This window comes from Talpa occidentalis, unplaced genomic scaffold (assembly GCF_014898055.3).
Source record: "Talpa occidentalis isolate TD23 unplaced genomic scaffold, MPIMG_talOcc4v2.1 talOcc4.3, whole genome shotgun sequence".
In the NCBI taxonomy this organism is placed as follows: Eukaryota; Metazoa; Chordata; class Mammalia; order Eulipotyphla; family Talpidae; genus Talpa; species Talpa occidentalis.
In genome coordinates, this window is record NW_023603184.1 from 28,604,902 (window position 1) to 28,620,077 (window position 15,176).

At 46.3% G+C, this 15,176-nt stretch overlaps 1 protein-coding gene across 4 annotated transcripts in view; it reads left to right on the top strand.

Moving 5' to 3' along the window:
- Positions 1–739: 739 nt before the first annotated feature.
- Positions 740–15,176, top strand: part of TEAD1 (TEA domain transcription factor 1) — a 252,229-nt gene continuing 237,792 nt past the window's right edge. For 3 of the 4 annotated variants that reach the window (XM_037522685.2, XM_037522686.2, XM_037522687.2), the window contains exon 1: positions 1,402–1,600. The gene's annotated coding sequence lies outside the window, so the exon portion shown is untranslated. Of the gene's footprint in view, positions 820–1,401; positions 1,601–15,176 lie in introns of those variants that run through there. The other variant, XM_054699377.1, reaches the window with a different exon arrangement.

Here is a 15,176-nt window from a genome sequence, read left to right on the forward strand (position 1 = left end):
GCCCGCGCCTCCGGGACGGGGGAAACTGAGGCAGGGCCGGCTGGGCGCGCGCGCCCCGGGGCGAGAACCCAGGATTCCAGAGTTCTCCGCGCGGGCGCAGGCACCGCCGGCTCCCTCCTCCCGCCGCCCCGCCCAGCCCGGGACAAAGCCCGGAGCCCGCGCCGGGCGGGGAGAGGGCGGCTCCCGCGCGCGCCCCGCGCCCCAGCGGGCCGGAGACTCCGCCCCGCCGCCCCTCCGCGGGGAGTCCGCGCCCCAGCGGCGCGGCGGCCCGGCCCGGCCCGCCCAGCCTCCCCATGACGTCACCGGCGCGGGAGGCCCCGCCCCCGGCCCCGGGCGGCCGGCCGCATGACGTCACCGAGGCCCCACCCCTCCGGAGCGAGTTCGGTCCTGGCGTTCATTTCATTCCTGTCCTCATTCCGAACATTCTTAGCATCGCTCGCGCCGCGCCGCGCCGCCCGAGCCGAGCCGAGCCTCTGCAGCCGCCGCCGCGGCCCCGCCGCCCGCCGCGGGCGCCCACCAAGCACTTTGCAGACTCGCGTCCACCCGCGGCCAGTCCGCGCGGCGGGGCCCGGGCCCGGGGCGGCCGCGTCCAGGACAGGCCATGCAGTGACGCGCCCCCGCCCCGCGCACCGTCGCCCGGAGCTGCGGGCAGCCGCGCGGCGCGTCCGGCCGGCCCCGGGGCAGGAGCGGCGCTAGGCAGGGGTGGGGTGGCCCAGCCGGGAGCCGGGAGGGAGCCGGGCGCCGGCGCAGCGCGGGGGAAGCGGCGCTGCTGAAGTTTGCCTCGGACGCGCGGGGCGCTGCGGCGGTGCCTTCGCCGAGGTAAGTTGGCGCGCGGGGCCGGTGCCGGGCGCGGGGGGCGCGGGGGGCGCGCGGGCGCCGGGGGCGGGGGCCCGGAGGAGCGCGCTCCGCTCCGGCCCTCCTTTCTCTCCCGGCTCTGCTTTGTGTGCGCCGGGCGGGCGGGCGCGCGGAGGGCCGGGCCCCCGCGATCGCCTCCCTGCGCCCCTTTCAAGGTGAGCGGCCGGGCGCCGCCGCGCGAGTTGCCGGGACGCCAAGTTGGGCCGCGCGCTGCGGAGCCCGCGCGGCAACAGGCGGCCCCGGCCGGCGGCCCCCGGGGCGCCCGGACGGCCGCGCCGCGCCCCCTCGCCCGCCCGCCCGCCCGCCGGCACGCGCTCGCGCGCACACACCCGCGGGCGGGCGGCACGGGCGCCCCGAGAAGTCAGAAGTTCCGCGCGAACGCGGGCCGGGGAGCCGGGGCCGCCGCCTCCGAGTCCCGAGCCGGCCCGACACCCGCTTCCCCCCCGCACCCGCGGGTGGCGAGGGCCGTGAGGGGGAGCAGGCTCCGGGGGGGGGGCCCCCCGAGGCCAGGCGGGGGTCTGCGCGGACTGGTGCTGCTGGCGGGGGTTCGCTCCTTCTTCTCAAAGATGAAAGCAGGCTCGGCGGTCTTTGCCGCTGCTCCAGGACTGTTGCTGCGGCCGCCGCTGCTTCATTGCACATTCAAGTGGAAAATTTTCAGGAGTCAGCAGAAACATTGTGTCCAAAAAAGACTGAGTCGCAGTTACCAACAAACCCTGGAGAAGACTCCCTGGAAAACTTCCCTTCGGTAGGAAATGCTGGGGGATTTGATTGTTTATCGGAAGAGAAATGATCCCCAGGAAGGGGAAAAAAAAAAAAAATCAGGGTGCACTTCTTTCTAGTCTTTGTTCGTAGCTGCAACAACACTTGTTTTCAAAAGTCCACAGGGCCGCTGTGAAGAAAGCTCAACTTCTGAGTTTTCTTTCTTTTTTCATGTGTTTGTATTCTTTTAAATCGAAGCAACATTTTTAAAGAGTTGAAAACAATGGGACTCTCACACCTCCCTTCTTCTCGTCTCGCGAAAATAAAGTCCAGATCACAATTTTCTTTGCTTTTTTAATTGTCTTTATTTTTGAAGATTTATTTCAAGTTGAATGGTGTCACTGTATAAAAATATTTATGAAACAATGAAATACCAGCCACTAGCATTTCTCAGGAGGCTTGTTAACTTCTCAGAAACAAGTGGCTGCCTGTGATTTGCAGAAATGAAAATTGACCTCAGTAAGCACTGGAAACTTAGACACAGATGATGTTCCAGGAGTGGGTAATGTAAAAAGGCCGTGTTTTAAAAACAGCCTTGGAGGGAGCCCGGGTCCAGGGACAGAAAGGTCTACGAAACCTATCAGATTTCAAAATAGTTTAAAGAAAATATTTAAAATGCTACAGATATTGCAAAAGAGTGGAGCACTATTAGTTTAGGGCAGCCACATGTTTCTATCTCCCTACCCCTCACCTCATTTTTTGGAAGTTTTCTGTGGCTTTTGGCTGTGTTGTACTGCGTTCCTGCAGGTGGTTACCTGAATAGATCCCATCCTGCAGGAAGATGTGGTCTTACTTCATTGTCAACCCGGAGTGGGCTCCTTTCTCTGCAGCCAGCAGTGAGTTCTTCTAGTCTCTTATGCTCCGTGGCTTCCCTGCCAGTTCTCACAGGCAGTGTTTGGGGAACAGACCTCAGCTGTGCCCAATGCTTCATCCTTTCACTGTGGGGTTTGTACCCTTCTGTCAGTAGCATAATTTTTTGGGTTCAAGCATATCTAAATGTTATAAGGGCTGGGCTTAGATACAACTTTGGTAAGAATCTTGGGAAATAGAACTGATTACAAAATGACTCAGGAAACACAAATGAATTATTTGAACCTTTGTCAACAGGGAGGTTTTGAATTGTTGATTATTTTTTCGGGGGAAACACTTATTTTTCCAATCTCACTATTTCCATAAATGGTCATAGATATTTTAAGATTTTTTTTTTGTGCAATTCTTTGTTGAACACTCAGGTTTTGGGTTTTAAACAGAGTTTACAATGTTTATTTGTTGGTAGTGTAAAAAAATGAACCGATAAGCTATATCCATTTACTATTTCTTGCTGGTGATATAAAAGCACCAAAATGGATTTTAATTTTACTTTTATAAGTACTAATTGAGCTTCAATTTTAGGGGATATTAGAATACTTTTTTTTTCCTTAAAAGTTTGAAACAAAACCAATGTGACAATTTGCCTTGAAAATAAGGGTAAAAAAAAATATAGGAAAGAATCTGGGATAGATTCCTTCCCTATGTAATCTTTTATATAGTAACAAATATAGAACTCCATTCAGATCACATGCTTAAGAGAGATTATCGGAAGTGCCCTCCCAACCCCTCAAAAAAAAAAAAAAAAAACCCAAAAAACCAAAAACCATAGACCAGAACTCACCATGACATACACTTGATGAAATTTAATTTAAAGAGGGAGGATAACCTAGCTTACTTTCTGCCAGGTAGAGATGGAGGTGCTGCGTGTGCCCCCACAGCAAACTAATTACACACAACTAAGGATGTATGTGTGTGGGGGTGGGGGTGGGCAACCTGGAGAAAGTTGCTTTCCTCCTACCTTCTCCCTACCTCTCTCCCCCCCCACCCCTCTTTTGCAAGAGTGATATATTCATATACTCTGGGACTGGCATTCCTTTTTATTTAGAAAAGAGGACAAGCAAGTCATACGGGAATGGATATGTGGGCTTTTTTTTTTTTTTTTTTCCTGTTTGAGCTTCAGTCATTTATAAACAGTTTTGGATTTTGCTGACTGACAGTATAGAACAGCAAGTGTAAGAGGGCTTTTCTTAATGGGAAAATATAGTTTATCATTAGTGTCTAGATCCTACTTGTTACATTTTCAGAAGAAAAATATGTGGCAGGAACATCTAGAGAACGTGGCTTCCAAATGTTAGAGAGGCCTTTGAAGAAACAAGCTGTGCCATTAACAATATTTTCAGGTTTCCTGCTTTAGAAATTGATTGAATCTCGTATATATGGCAGTCCTACAAGAGCCTGTGCATCTGTGGGATTACTCTTCACTCTAATCTCATGTGTTATTATCTGTTAATTGTGAGCATAATTATACTGCCTGCAAATGAAAACTGTGGTGTTTTATCAGTCTAAGGGTTGGTGCAAATAACTGCATGTCTGATCCAGTGTATGTAAAGTGACCATATTCGCAAGCAGGCAGTGGGTAAACACTTTTGAGTTTGTATTTTAGGCACTTTTATCTTGTTCCCCATAAAGAAATGGCGAAAGGGAAAAAAAGAGGTTGGATCTGTTTAGTGCTAAAACTTTTGGGGTCTGTTTTCTCCAAAGATTGAAGAGGACTGTCCAGAGCAAGTGTCCAGCTTTCTGTGTAGACCTGCAAGAAAATCAGGAACCCACCTTTCTGTTGATAAATGCGGGATTACAGCTTTCCGTTTAGGGTTCAGTGACTGCAGCTGCAGAGTGCCGATATCCTACTCAGAACTGGGCTGGAGGGATTTATTGTAAACTTACTCCCCCTTCAAAAACTTAGGCTCTGCTGCCGGGCTACTTAGGGACTAACCCAGGGCGGTGTAATCTTTTAGAGCTGCAGGGTGCCTTTTAAAATTTTATCTGTAGAAGCCACAGATTATCCTGTGGTATTTAAATTAGATCCCTAATCAGGTTTGAACAACTCAGTGATATCTTTTAGTCTTTCATATTCACAAAGGTGATACAACCAAGTGATTCGGGTCCCTCCTAAGCATTTCACTTTTCAGGGTTGGGGTGTTTTGTTTGTTTGTTTTTTAAACCAGTACCCAGTGAGACCTTGTTTAGCATTTGTTTTGCAAGTGCTTAATATGTCCAAAATCAGGGAAATTCAGGGCCTTCCCTCTTCTGGGATAGTTTGTGGAATGCTAGTATATTGGGGTGTAAATATCTCGAGTGTTTTTGTGTGGATTTTTATGTTGCTTTGTTTTAAAGCTGTGAACCTGTTGAGAGCCTTCAATCTGTAAGAATCTCATCCTAAGTTTTCTTGACCTCATCTCATATTTGAATTCTTGTTTGAAATTCAACCTTCCCCCCACCCCCCCACCCCAAGCTATATTTGGGCTTTGTAGCGGTGCAGAATGAGGGCATTTTGAAATATGTATTTTTGTTTGAGTCAAAGCAAATGCAATACTCTGAAGGGTGGGTTTTCAGGATGATATTTCTTAGAGGGTGGGTCACACTCAACTCTTAAGTTCGCCTTTTGTCCACTGGCTTTTTGCATGGTTGGAAGGCTTTTAAAAAAATACTTTCCATAGTATGGGAGTCCTGGCTAACTGTAAAACCGCTGGTATCTCTTCTGATTGGCTGGGGTCAGGGGTGTCCTCAGAGGCTCTTCCCTACTTTTGTGGCAGCCAAGGGAAGGCTCCAACCTGACTATATTGTTTCCCCCTCCCCCTTCACCAGTTTAAAATCAGTTTTTACTATCCTGATCAATGCTTTTTGTTCTTTTTCAAATTTGTGTTTAAGGCTGTCCTAGGATTTCATTAGCAGCTGTAGTTTGAGGGACAGGGCCCAACCCTGGAAAATGAGTTTAAAAGAAAACTTGTTTGTTGATTAACACTTTAAGCTCCCCACGTCTCCAGTGGGAAATTCTGGTTGCTTTTAGGCATCTCACAGGTTTAGATGTATGTGTAAAGTGACTGAAGCACTATTGACTGGGAATATACAACAATGACGAGTGCTGTTGTTTTTACTGATATATAAACTGAAAAACTGCCGCTAATGGTGGGAAATGTTAATTATGTGAGAACATATTGAACTTATATTCTCTGGCATGAACTTTAAAAAAAAATGCATGAACTACGCTGCTTTTTTATAGGCACAGCTTTCTAATTATCATAATTCAGTTCAGCTCTGCTCTTGGATGGAGTTCAACTGCAATCTCAATTTAACTTGAAAGGATATTTTTTTCCCTAAACTGAGAATGTTTAAGAAAATTTGAAAAGTTCATCCAAGAACGTTGTCTGCCTAGGTGTGGGTAATTGGGGGGAGAAAGGGGGAGGTATGAAATGACTGCCTTTCTGTAATAGTTAAGTAGATATGAAGACACAACCTTCCCCTCCCCTGCTTTGCACTGTATTCAGACCTGTCTCTTGTGCATTTTTGCATAACCAGATGCTATGTGTTGCTGAGTTCTTTTGAAAACTGGTGTCTTTTTCCCTACTATATGGTAAACTAAATACATGGATATTTTATTACCATCAATGATAGAATCTCTGCATAGATAGTACACTCTCTTTGAGACAGTGGAAGAGCAGAAATCTGATCAATCCATATTTCAAAAATCATCATCTTTAATACCAATCAGGTCTGTAGAAGGTGACATCCTGAGCTGCTTGTCTTTATACCTGACTTGATGACATTTTGTGAAGGGAGTCATCTTTGACAGAATTCATTCCAGTGTCCAATATCTTTTAAATTTTCTGTGACCTTAATGTCTTTTCAAAGAGAAAAGTTAATGAAGTCCAGGCGCCAATCCTCAGTGGAATCAATTTTAATTGGAAGAATGAACAACTTCGGCCGACCTTCCGACTTTCGTCCAGTTTGACTTCCACTGCTAAAATGCAAAGGGAGCCCGTGGAAACCAAATGACTTCATTTGCCCTGGCACTTAAGAGCAGAATTCACTTCCATGGTGGTGAAATAAAAGGAGCCAAGTGTTTTAAATAGCCACTCCCCGAGGCCCGCCCGCCCGAGTGTTTTGAGAAAAGCGCATTGTCTGCCTGCAGCTCTAGCCTGGAGCCGGCCGGGCTCGCCCTCCCCCACCAGGCAGCTCCATTTCTGAAGTTGACATCAGGTTTTTTCTCTGTTCACTTGCTCTATACCCACACCTGTGCACACATGCAGCGTGCTTGCGTGTGTCCTACAGGTAACAGGTTATTTTAGACATTGAATGTGTGTTTGTTTCAGGTCCCTCCTGGGATGGGGGAGGCACAGAGCTAATGGCACAAAATAAAATGTAAACGCAGTAACCACCCCACATGCCTCTGCTGCTGGGTTTCTGTCCGAGGGTGCTTTCTGGGTAGGCGTGCCTATTGTTGTGGCAGCAACAGGCGGCAGAAGTTGGGGCACCATATGGCGGATGTGGGCCTCAGATAAGCTGTCTGGTAATTTAGCTTATCAATAGCATTTTGATATGCTTCATTTTCAGATCACCCATTGCTTTGGCTGGGGGTGTCTTGGGGCCTAGCTGACTCTGAGGCCATTGTGAGCTGATGCTTCCTTTGGTGGAATCTCTTTCAACCCTTTCTCCCTGGCAGCCTTTTCATCTCAAAGCCTTTGGGAGACAATGGTAGTTAGAGTTAGAAAGAGCCCCATCAGCTGAGGGAACTGTCAGCCTCCACTTGAAATCTGGGACACTTAGAAGACCTCCTCAGGTATTTTCATTGAGAGAAGAACAGAAAGCAAACTACCTAATAGCATTTCACGTTGGTGGAACCACCAAATTCCCATAATTCCACACTTTTGTTTTAAATACTGGAGAGAAAAGGTTGGTAATGTTCTTTCCGATTTTGATAGAAAGTGTGTACTGTGGTGTGTTCAAAATACCTCCCTAATTCCTTTCACTGTTGAGTTTTACCTTAATCATAAAATGTAAGAATGATAAACATCTGTGTAATTGGAAATTGGGGGATATGTTACTGTGGTTTGGAGGCAAGCCCCACTTCCTTTAGGACTAGAAATTATTAAAGAGGGAAATGCTTCTAGAACATCTCTACTCAGGAGTCCAGTGAAGCCGAAGCTGCAATAAAATCTTTTCCACTGGTGAATTGACAGGGGAGCTCTGGCCTGAGATGCCGGACCCAGCTCTAGGAGCCTACACACAGTGGGTGGCTCAGTGGAAATTTGCTGATGTGCATAACGGTGTGTTTATCAGCCGTGTGAATCCATTCAGTGAATGTTTGTGTCTCTGATATGTGCCAGGCACTGGGGAGGCCAGGGCAAGACCGTCCCTGCCTATCTGTATGCTTTCCTTCTTGTTCCACATTTTAACTTTTGGGTTTGGTTCTCCCCTCTTCCCTCGCCACCCAGCCCCGAAACCCAAAGTAATTGAATTCCACATGAAATGACTCTTGGGTTTGTAATTCATAGGATACAGATCCTTTCACAGGACCAATTCAGAATGGGTCTGGCTGAAGTCAGACTCTTTCCTCTCCTCCCCCAGGGATCATCTGTCACACCAGGGATTCCACCTAAGCAGGATCCCACTTGAGCTGGTGCATCAGCCTCTGTGCAGCTTTCTCAGACAGTACACCGGTCCTAGAGACTAGGCAGAGCTGGGATTGGTGCAGTGTTTCTGAATTTCTAAGAGACTCCATATTGTTGTCTGCCTTCCACTGGGAACCATTGCTGTAGGTATTTTAATTTTTATCTTTAGATCAAAGCAGACTACATTTGGCCTCCACTCCTACTTCTGATTGAGATTTTTCCCTCCCTGTATTTGTGAGGCCATAACCCAGGAACATAGGAGTCTTTTTGAAATTCACTAAGATGTTCTCAGTTAGTTTTAAAAATACACCGCCCAAAGGTAAGGTCCATGCAGGAGAAGCAATAGAACTAACACAACCACCTTACCTGTGCTTGGCACTCATCTGTCACCCCTTGGGACAGATGTAGCAGTTGTTGCCAGATGTGATTACGGAGGGTTTGGGTAAGGCTTGCTAGCAAGCAGTTTAAAGATTAATTCTTGTCTGACTTCTTGCAGAGGTGGTTTTACTTTTTGAGTAGGGGGAAGCTCACAGAGCCCCTCAGGTGATATCCCTTGATGTTGCAGAGGGAGGAGACTGGAATCTATTGCTGATAAGCCAAACTCAATTTTTCATTCTTTCATCTCTCTTCCCCTTTACCTGAGGCATTTTGAAACCAGCTACTCCTAGTTTTGCATGAACTGCTGTTACCCCTGGGCATTTTTAAATGTCCACAGGTGCTTCTCTGTGCAAAGATTTGGTGATAAGCAAAAGATGTTCAATGAATGGTGATCAGTAAACTCCCCTTGGACATTTACAGGTTAGCAAGGGAAGCAGGCATGTAAAGAGATTGTCACAATCCAGTGGGAAGGTTGTGTCTCTTGTCTTTATCAGATCCCAGATGCAAGTTTTTGCCATATTGGACTTTTTATTTTTTAAGATTTATTTATTTATGCGTACAAAGACTGGGGTACAGGCCAGAGGTGTGGGGGGTGAGAGGATTCACCAGAGACAGAGTGGCGAACAGAACAGGCAGACCGAAATACACTGCTGAGGGGAGCAGCAGGCAAGTCAGGAGAGGTCTGCTGCATCATGTGGGTAGCTCCCTGACCGGCTGGGATCGAACTCATGCTGCAGAGGCTGCGGACAGCTTCACAGTGCTCTGCTTTACCCCTTGTGCCACCAGGGAGGCCTGTTTTTGAAACTGTGTTGTGTCTTACAATTTGGCTGGCAGGTGGTGGTGAGCCTGAGAGCGAATGTGGTGCAGAGGAGGAAAATCCCTGTGTTAGGAGGGGAGCATTCTGAGCAGTGCTTTGATGTGGCCAGTGCTCTCATTATGGAGAGTCATGTGTAGAAAAGTATGGATATTGATCTCTCTGAGAAGTTGTTTTAGGTGTATCTTACCCAATTTTTTTGCTTATATTTTCCTCTGTGTGCAAGATCGACATGATTTAAAAAAGTTTCACTATGTCAAAATATGGTTTTCCAGTGATATTTTTGTAACAATATTTTTTAGAAATAAAATCATACTGCATCTTGTAATCAGTGGTTTCTTAGAGTTGATGAGATGTTGATGAAACATGTTTGCATCTCCAGAAGGATCTGGGAGATGTTACATTATTGAAAGGGGTGGATTGGAGGGAGTGAATTGAGAAGGCAGAGACTTTCATTTTTTATACACTAATTTTTAGGAACATGAATTTCCTTACATAATGTCAAAATGAAGGGTAAAATACCACGTGGGGTGAATGCTTATGACATATCCATATTGCTGTATTGCCCAGTGGTGGTGCAGAGGAAGTAATACTGAAATTGGACCTTGAAGGGAAAGGCTTTATTCCCCTCCTCCCCCCAATCACATTTTGGGAGGAGAGGGGGCTAAGATATTAACAGACCAACAGCCCCCCTGAAGCTCTTCCCAGGAAATAAACTCAACCCTCAAATAGCGATAAAGAAGGTTTATTGTGAATCATGAGAGTATAGATCTGAAACTTGCCTATGAACAATTAATTGAAAGGAACTGGGAGAGAGGAACTGGTTGACATGGAAAGTGGGCAGTTTCCTGATTCTGGTTTGAGGAAAGACAGGGTAGTCATGAAGGATTCAAAATAGGATTAGAGTTGAACACACCTTAGTTGGACCCTTGGCTCAGCCATTTACGAGTTCTTCTCCCTTGGATAAATTACTCTGTCTCTAAGCCTCAGATCTCAATCTGTACATTTTAATTGGATGTCTCCTGTATGCCTGACACATAGTAAGTGCTCAGCTAATAACAAGTTCACATGTTATCTTGATGCCAGATCGTCATGGACTTCCTGGACAGGGGCTTTGACCACCCAAGGCTGGGGTAGAGTTACTCAGAAGAGCCAGACTTCTGACATCAGCAAATGAATTAACATCCAGGAGAGGCTGAGACATCTTATAAAGTCCTAGACCATCAATTGCTTTGAACCCCTTTCCCCCTATTGAAGTAGAGGAAATACATCAGTAAATGCCTCGTATTTGAGGGCATTCCTTGCCAAATGGTAGTACAGATAAAATGGAAATGCTTCCAACGTGGGTAGCATAGTACATTTTTATCCACCTTAAAGCAAGCCTCTTCCTCAGGGACTTTCATGGAAGTCACACTCCTACTCTTGGGATTAGGTTCTAAAAGTTCTTCTCTGAGGTGGTTATATGAAACTTCCTTTCTCACAGAGGAACTCTGCTTAGAGTCCTCCTGGCAGAACCATGGAGGAATCTCTGCCTGAGTTCTAAGGGCATCAGGCTTCTGGTGTGAGAGCTGAGAGATACCTTTCCCATCTTTGTTGCTCCGTCGCATCTCTTAACACATGCTTAGAGCAGGCCGCTTAACTTCTCCGTGTCCTCAGTTTCCTCATTTGGAAAATGGGGCTGACATTTGCTAAGAAGGATTATTGTAAAGTCTGGGTAAGAGCTAGCTCAGAAGGCTAGAGCTACAGTTGTGGCTGCTGCTGAGCCCAGACCATCCTTGCCCTCCCATCTTTGCCCCTTTCATCATTCTCCTTTCCCTGGGCTGTGAAAAGAATTCAGTTAATAATTCACACTCACGTGTGTATGACAGGCCATCCTTTCTCACTGTATTTCCGTACTGAAGAAGGTGTTTGTTAATCCCAGGTGAGTGTCTTCTTGGGTTAGTACCCAGCTACTTCCTGGCTAAGGGAGCAAAATTTCTTTTGGAAGGTGGTGGTTAGAATCCCGTGTTTCAGAGTCAGCTGTTGGAGCTGCTTCTGCTCTGCCCACTTCTCAACTACGCACAGGGAGTGAGTGGCCCTGTGTTTTTAGAAAAGGGTCTGAGTGGATAAGATCGTTTTGTGTGAGCCTGGCCTGGGGACCACATGCATTTTATTGACATCTTCTATTGTCTCTTAACTGTATGTTAGTTAATGGGTTTCCCAGTCTTTAAAGTAAAAACTTCAGGGAGATGTATAGCCCTGCTGGGGATGGAAGCTTTTAGAAGCAGGCTGTTGGACAGTTGAGAAGAGGAGAGAAAGGTAGATTTAAAAATCCTGAAACTCACAGCCTGTGAATTCACTAAATTATTCACTGAATTATTTACTTTAAAAGGGTGAATTTTATGGCATGTGAAGTATGTCATAGGAAAATAAAGCAAGGTGTTTAGTTATCACACTGAACAACAGCAGGGAGCTCACAGGACACCCCTCAATTTTACCCTGTGTGTACATTTGTTTTTCTGGTCTAGTGATTAGGATGGCTCATTCGGAGCAATGACTTCATAAGAGTTTATATTTCTGTTAGTGCCTGGTTATAATGAGGAGCCTGCAGGTGTACATTAGAAGTATCTAAAATGGAAGAACTTTTAAAGAGAATCATTTCAGTAATGTGGACTGACTCCCTCCTTAATGCTCTGCATTGACTGTGTTAACCACTCGTATGGCTTATACTTTAAACAGTCCAAGAACTAAATACTCAAGGATAATCTAGGAGATCACGAGGAAAAAAAAATCTGGAAGGCACTGGAAGCCACAAATCAATTACTGAATCTGGTTTGTAAATTGATTTAAGAGCGGGAAAAAGATGAACCCAGAGGCAGGTTAATTTATACCCTGACTTTCAGGCTTTGCTTTGCCCAGTTTTGTCTTAATTTTAACTTGGTCTTTCTTATTCCGGTGATGCTGACTATCTTCCTCACAATCACTGTTAGTGGCAGTTTTTATCCATTTGTATTTTCTAAAGGATTATGTTTTACTGTTCCTTAGGACTACAGCCTGCTTTCTGCTACAGTGCCAGTTTATGCTGCTTGTCTTGGTGCATCCTCGTCTACTTTCAAAATGCCCTGGTTTACACAATAAACTGCATGGTCGTCGTCGTAGGAAACTGTTGAAGAAACTGACTGGCTCTCTTTAAGCAAAGTGAAGCAAAGAGAAGATCCCAGTTAGGAAGATCCCAGGTGTAGGTGCCCTGGTATTGAGCGCCTAAGTCTGTTCCTCTTTCAATGTCGCAGGCTGTTTCTGAGAACAGAGCTACAGTAGTGGGGCATCTCAAAAGACATTTTTTCTTGCAAATCTGTTAGTTTCAATCAAATTGTCTCAGACCCTCTGCTGTTCTGTGAATCAATTGATAACCTATATTTTATTTATTTAATTTTAAAAGATTTATTTTATTTATAAAAGTACTGGAGTACAGGTCAGAGGCGCAGGAGGGTGAGAGGATTCACCAGAGACAGAGTAGGGAGCAGAACAAGCAGATTGACTGAGATACACGGCAGAGGGGAGCAGCAGTCGAGATAGGAGAGGTCTGCCGCACCATGTGGAAATCTCCCTGGCCGGCTGGGAATCGAACCTGCACTGCAGAGGCTGCAGACAGCTTCACAGTGCTGCGCTCAGTCCGCTGTGCCAGTTCATTGCTCATAGAAATGTTTCAGCACTGGGTCTTACCCTTTTCGCTGAGCAAAGTTTAATTTAGAAAGTTTTGTCCAGTGGAATTCTGAAAGTTTTATACTGTGTGAAATTTGGTAATTTCAAGTTGTATATTACAACCTGTGATTGCTGCACACGTGATGTTTCCAGGTTTCGAGCTTTTTGCTTATCTTTGTTCATTGGGAAACTAGTGCTATCCTGGGATACAGCTAAATAGGTAAGACAGGGCAAATCGAGTGGGATTTTAGAAATTGACGACATTTTAGTACTTTACCAGAAACAACTAATTGTAATGACAACACTCCATTCTAGGAGGTTGTCTTAGTGCCATTTATTTGATTATTTTATTGCATGCTTTAGGCAGTAATCTTGGGCAGGTGTTCAGTGTAGTACGGTGTCTTTAAGTCTAATTGAGAGAATGGCATTTGGGTTTTGCTGTTGAAGCTTGGGGCACTGTTTCTTTGTTCACAGAGAAAAGGCATTTGAGGGTCCTCCAGGGCCTGGGATCTTGGATCTTGGTCCCTCTAGTCCAGCAGTTGGGGAAGGAAGACTGGGTTGGACAGTCCCTGCTGTTGGCTCTCCCTGTGACCCTAACTGTTGCTCCTGTGTGGACAAGTCACTTGACAATCATTGTTTTTCCTTTCTGGGATGATAATGCTGGACCACCTGCTCATCTAAACTGCTTCTGTACTTATCATTAGATTAAAGAGATAAAATTGAGAGCTTGGGAGCCCTTAGGCAGAAAGGTCCTGGACACCTGCGTTGAGTCATCCCATCCGCAACTCCACACTGCCCTCCCAAAGACAGGTTTGGTGGCAGAGCTGCAGTACTTCTCCTTCCTGGCCATGCTGGGGAGAATTTGGATAAGAAAGGCCAGGTTCTGTGTTAATCCCTTTCTTCTTCTGCCTTGTCATTTAAACCTGAGTTTAAATGTAGTTTGTAGTTGGAGGAAGTTCAGAGAAGTAATCAGCCCAAGATCACAGGCCAGTTGATGATAGGGCCAGAACTTGAAGCTGATTCCTAGGTCTATGTGATACCATAGTTGTCAGGCTAACAAAAGACTCCACGTTAAGCCACCTGTCAGATTTGTTGTGACATTTGAATGGAGTTCAGATAGAGTGTGATGTTGACATTGAAACAAAGGTAGACTTTCCCTCATTTGGAGTATTTGCCCAGAAAAGGGGAGGTACATAATACTTTGTTTTGTGTTGTGTACTTGGTGGCCTATTTTGCTCTGTCTTCAAAGCAAACATGTGACCATGGTCCCAAAATGTTAGGTGTGACCCAGTCACGCCTTCCAGAGGGGACCTGTTCTACCCTAGTCATTGGTCTTACTGAGAAGGGGTAAGATTTACCTCTCCCCTTTGCGTTCTGCCCTCAAGAACTGAGGGGTCCCATTGCCTCTCACCTCGCAGACTGGTTATATTAGCCAATGGAAATGAGAGGACAAGGCTGTTGGGGGCTGGGCCCATCCACACTGCTTTATAGGTGTGTGTGTAAGTGTGTTGGTACGATTGATGTGGTTTGGAAACTTGGAACTGGATCTGCCAGTTTATCTAGTTTTTTGGTTGGAATGTGCTCTGTTGGCAGGAAGTCAAAATAAGCCCCCCCCTCCCCCCCCCACCCCTCCAATGCCGGCATATGGAAGTGTCCTTATGCTGGGGTAGGGTTTGGCAGGTGACCTTGACTTCACTCCTCCACAGTGGGAGTGCTTAGGAACCTAGGAGATGGTGAATTTCTTCCCTCCATATGCAGGTGACCTGGAAAATCTGTCTTAGGCTGTCACGTGGTGGGTAGTGGCGGGAGTAGAGGGAAGGAGTGAGTTAACTGTGCTTGCTCAGAGCCCTGAATAATTAAGTCTCTGAAAAAGACCTTAGGGCCTTTGACATGGAGTTGCTATCCATCTTGGACATCCTGGTTGGTTTTTAGTGGGAGTGGAGGTAACCCTGGTTGATATTGATTTTTCCTTCTGTGCACTTAGTTCTGGTGACTCTGGATTATTTGTAGGAGGGGTTGGTCATTTCTGGGACTTGTGCGCTTGTCTTACCCTCCTCCTTCGAACTAACTTGCCTCCTTAGAGTAATCTTAAGTTTCCCAGGGCCTTTCTGGTTACTTCCGATATTGATCATTTTGGTGTTGCCCTTAGTTTGTATAATTTTCTCTGATGCTCAATAGGTAACCTAAAAAGTAACCTAAAAGCATGGCTT